General features: G+C 40.1%; 1 protein-coding gene and 1 long non-coding RNA gene across 5 annotated transcripts in view; one reads left to right on the top strand and one right to left on the bottom strand.

Annotated features, from left to right (window-relative positions):
* Nucleotides 1-5,000, top strand: part of LOC115224734 (arginine-glutamic acid dipeptide repeats protein) — a 453,168-nt gene that overhangs the window by 144,052 nt on the left and 304,116 nt on the right. The gene's annotated exons all lie outside the window — the stretch shown is intronic.
* The window catches only part of LOC118767983, a 14,032-nt gene continuing 11,311 nt past the window's right edge, over nucleotides 2,280-5,000 (bottom strand). Inside the window, exons 3-4 of the long non-coding RNA XR_005003904.1 lie at nucleotides 4,274-4,278; nucleotides 2,280-2,290 (exon numbers count right to left, since the gene is read on the bottom strand). This is a non-coding gene — a long non-coding RNA (uncharacterized LOC118767983). The remainder of the gene's footprint in view (nucleotides 2,291-4,273; nucleotides 4,279-5,000) is intronic.

Below are 5,000 nucleotides of genomic sequence, written 5' to 3'. Positions count from 1 at the left end.
TTCTTACCACCCACACAGCCACACCTGTGTCTACGGGTCACTCAGCCAAAAAAATCCTTGTTATAAACCATTGTTTTACCTCTTACTGCCTCTATAAGCAACTACTGCTGGATACGTATTATCATCATCATCATCATCGCTTAACGTCCATTGTCCATGCTGGCATGGGTTGGACAGTTTGGCTGGACTGACATGGTGGAAGGCTGCATCAGACTCCTGTCTGATTTGGCATGGTTTTCTACAGCTGGGTGCATTTATGTGACACTGGTCTCTACCACAACTGCGAGTTTGCTTGGCTTGATGATTCTTCGTCTCAAGCACAGCATAATGCCAAAGGTCTTGGTCATTGCCTCCGTGAGGCCTAACTCTTGAAAGGAACTCGGTGAAGCCCGAAGCTCATACCCTCTCTCTCTCTTTTGGAGAGGCACTGAGCAGCTATACGCACACATACACACACAGCAGTAACTTCCACCTACCGAATTCAATCACAAAGCTCCGGTCGGCTCGGGGCTATAGTGGAAGACACCTACCCAAAGTGCCACGCAGTGGGACTGAACCCGAAACCATGTAGCTAGGAAGCAAGCTCCCTAACCACACAGCCATGCCCGTGCCTATATATATATATATATATATATATATATTATATATATATATATACATATATATACATTTATGAAAACCCATTGAGCCAAGGAAAATCACAGTTATAGCAGATACTAGTATCATGCAAATGGCACCTGTGCCAGTGGCACATAAAAGCATCCATTATACTCACACTCTCAGTTTGGTTCGCGTTAGGAAGGTCATCCAACCATGGAAACCATGCCAAAACAAATTGGAGTCTGGTGCAGCCTTCCAGCTGCTGGCCTTGGTCAAACTGTCCAACCTAGGCCAACATGGACAATGGATGTTAAATGATGATGATGATGGTGATGATGATATTATATATGTATATAAATATATACTCACAGATATGAATGTGTTCTAGTGGTGTAGTGTATAATTGCTGTGAAACACCGTTGTGGTGTTACTGCAAACTTTGGAAAATATTTATATAGTTGCCATGTTTTAGTCTTCACAGCAAGCTGTTCTGTATATTACCAAGTGTTAGTTTCACTATGATTTCTCTCTCTCTCTCTCTCTCTCTCTCTCTCCTCCTGTAGTTGAAACATAAAATAACACCAGCTCACCATTCACCTCCATCTTTCTCTTCATCTTCACGACTCCTCTCAGCCTGTCTGTGTGTCTGTCTGTCTCTTTCTTAGCAGATTTTCGTAGCCCCCCCCCTCACTTCTCTACAGTGGAATGTTTTTTTTACAGTCTGTAAGAAAACATATGCGCACACGTGTGTACATGTGTATCTATGTATGTGTGTATATCTGGGAATCTATGCCTGTGCATGTATATATATGTGTGTGTATATATGTGTGTATATTCATTTGTGTGAATGTGGTATATGTATTTATGTATATGTGTATGTGTGCGTGAGTGGTTGAATAGAGAAACCTACCCGTATCACACCCGGAATCTTTCTTTCCATCTCCCTCTCTCTCCCCTCCCCTGTCAAACATCTTTCTCCACCTCAAGGCGAACCCTTAAATTCTGGGCCTGTCTGAGGTTTCCTGTTACCAACCGATTCACCAATTCCAAGGGACCATTCCTCGTTCACTTCTATATTGTTTCTATGGTAACAGTTTTTTTTCACTTCCTTTATAACAATAAAATAAAATAAAAGCTGAAAATGACAACAACAAAAGAAAAACAAGCAAAGACAACATATGCGACAGCTGTGAAGTATCAATGACATGTCTTGTGGTTTAATATATGCAGCAGGGGGTGGGGCATGTGGGGTGGATTCTGTCCTGATTGAAACCTGACAAATTTTGTGTTTGTGTGTGATTGGAGAGGCACTAATATAACGTGTGTGTGACTGGCTGGCAATGTGTAAAGGAGTTTTAATAGTGTGTGTGTGTGTGTGTGTGTTGAACCCCTTGCAGCTTTCCCTCCAATGTAAAAGAAAAAAACAAAAACAAATTGTGTCCCAAAATTAACCCTTTAGAATTCAAACCGGCCATATCCGGCCAAAATATTTAACCTGTTTTATATTGAAACTGACCAGCTCCCGCCTCTCACCTCAGCCCTACCATGTCATTCTAAAACTAAAAAATCACATCACCGAAATATCTAAACTACAAGATGATGCAGGATTAATTCAAAATAATATAAATAAACAAACATCACATTTGACAGAATAATCTGAACACTAAAGGGTTAAAGTAGTGTAGTAGTTCTAGATACTCAGTGTCCAAAAGAAAGACAGGCTGGTCGTGGTTGGAATACCCTTGATCATGTGTGTCTGCTCAATATCTAATGGACCTTCATAGTCATTTGATGTTTAAGAAAATCCCATTGTAATTTTATAATTTAAATAATATTAGTGTGTGTATATATGTGTATATATATGTGTGTGTGTATATGTGTGTATATATGTGTATATATATGTGTGTATATATGTGTGTATATATGTGTGTATATATATGTGTGTATATATGTGTGTATATATATGTGTGTATATATGTGTGTATATACACACACAAGTGAGGTCGTAGTTGTGGCTGGTGCCAGTGTTGCATAACTGGCCTGTTTAAAAGCACCCTTCAATCGTTGGGTAATATGCTGGGCTTCTGAAGACCCGTTGGACCAAGTGGCACCCATGCAGACGGCATGTAAAAAGCACCCACTACACTCTTGGAGTTGTTGGCGTTAGGAAGGGCAGGTCTGATGTATGCAGCATCGGATCCTCCTATTGGTAAACTGTAAACCAGTACAACCTGTGTCAGTGGGGTAGAAAGGGCTCCTTAGCCGTAGTGAAGGCAATCTGTCTAGGGAGATAACCTTACAATAAATCACTCAGTCCGTAGCTTAGAAATACTGGGTTGACGTCCAGTGGGAACAGCTTTGTTTCATGGAGGAGGAAAGATCTTATTTAGTACTTGGTTGTACAATGCTTTCCAATGTGTGTAGTAGTGGCGCACGCACACATTATTGGCCATTTGAAAAGACTATGGAGTCTCGACCACGGTCGAACAATGATGAATGATGAAGGGCATCCAGCTGTAGAAACCTTGTGACATCAGATTAGAGCCTTGCGCAGCCTGCTGGCTTGCCAGACCCCGGTCAAACCATCCGAACCATGCCTGCATGGAAAGCAGACATTAACCCTTTAGTATTCAGATTAATCTATAACAAGTATAATGCTTATTGATTTACATTATTTTGAATTCATCATGCACTATCATATAGTTTCGCGAGTTCGATGATGTGACTGTTTATTTTTAAAATGACATTGTAGGATAGGTGTGAAAGGCCAGATCTGACTGATTTGAAGATAAAACAGGTAGACTATTTTGGCCGGATATGGCCAGTTTGAATGCTAAAGGGTTAAACGACAATGATGAAGTTTGTATAAAAATTTAACATAATTTGTGTATTGTAAAAGTATTAGCTATTTATGGCAGATAAATTCTATCAACAAAATCTTATATGGGCCCTGGTTAGGAACCACTCCCCTTGGGCATAAAGAAGCTCCTATCAAATACATTTCTATGTTTGTTCCAAGTCTGTGGAGTTGTTTCGTTTCCTGTTTATTCCCATTTGTTGATGTGGTGGTTGTAATCCCATTGCCTCCGTCCTACTCTGATGTAATTAGGATCTCACAAGTTGTCTGTTCATTGATCGTTGCCAATGAGCAGGTCCAGCTCTTCAGATATACTTATGGTTCCATCAGTTTGTAGGCAACTGAAGAATCTTCAAAATCACACTCTACTCTTTAAATATTTGCTTCTTGTTTCTTGTCCCATGTGGTACACAGGACATATCTTGCCTGATATCCATATAGCATATATGATATGCTGAGGAAAGGGACGCTTTATATTGCACAGAACATGAAATAAGGGCTAATTAGAAACCTGAAAACGAACATGGATATTTAGGACAAACTTAGGAAAATGACTAGGACTGGCAAAGGGTTAACTCACACTATGGAATTTGAGTCACTCACTTGAGTAACTTATGTTTTGGAGCTCAAGTCACTCAGTATCTGTTTCTCTCCTTAAACCCCTTTGCCTGTCCTTTCTTATCACATGATACTCAGGACATATTTCCCTGGGGTCCCTTGCATCATATCTGATACACATTCCCAGTTATTTTTTTCTCAACCTCCAGAGTAACTTAGGACTTGGGAGAGTTTTATATTGCACAGAACCCATGAAACAAGGGCTAACTAAAAATCTAGAAACAAGCATGGATGTTTAGGGGAAACTTAGGGAAATGATTTGGACAGGCAAAGGGTTAACTTATACTATGGAGTTTGTGTCACTCAATATCTGTTACTCTCCTTGGCCCTGTCTTTCCTTATATGTGATACACAAGACATATTTCCTTGGCCCCAATTTTTTCCAGCCACCACAGTAACTTGGGACTTAATCATTGGACAAGACCTGACTAAGAGTCTGAAAACATGCATGTTTAGGGGAAACTTAAGGAGATATTTTGAACAGACGAAGGGTTAAAAATACAAGGAAAACTTGTTTGAAAATGTGCTTCTGTAAAGCCGTTAGAGAAGGTGAGGGTTTGAATTTGTTGGTTACCTGGTTTGTGGTTTGCATGTTTTGAGAAGAGGGAGAGAGAGAAGATTGACTGACATTTTGTATCTCCTTTGACATCAATTAATGGAATTATGGAATTGAAATTAATTCAGCTTGGAACAACTGTATTTATAGGACTCGGTGTTTGCCTGGGGGCCCTTTTAATAATGTTGTCCCACGTTTTATAAATTCAAATATCACCATCATTGTCATTGTAGCATCCACTTTTCCAGATGGAATTAGTTGAGGCAGATTTTCTATGGCTGGACGCCTTTCCTGTCACCAACCCATACCTGTTTCCTTAGGCAGGACATGTTTTCAGGGAACGTTGGAAGCAAAAGGCTCAGCTTGTCT

This window comes from Octopus sinensis, linkage group LG26, assembly GCF_006345805.1.
Source record: "Octopus sinensis linkage group LG26, ASM634580v1, whole genome shotgun sequence".
Lineage (NCBI taxonomy): Eukaryota > Metazoa > Mollusca > Cephalopoda > Octopoda > Octopodidae > Octopus > Octopus sinensis.
The sequence above is the reverse complement of the archived record's forward strand: the minus strand, read 5'-3'. Positions and strand labels throughout refer to the sequence as shown.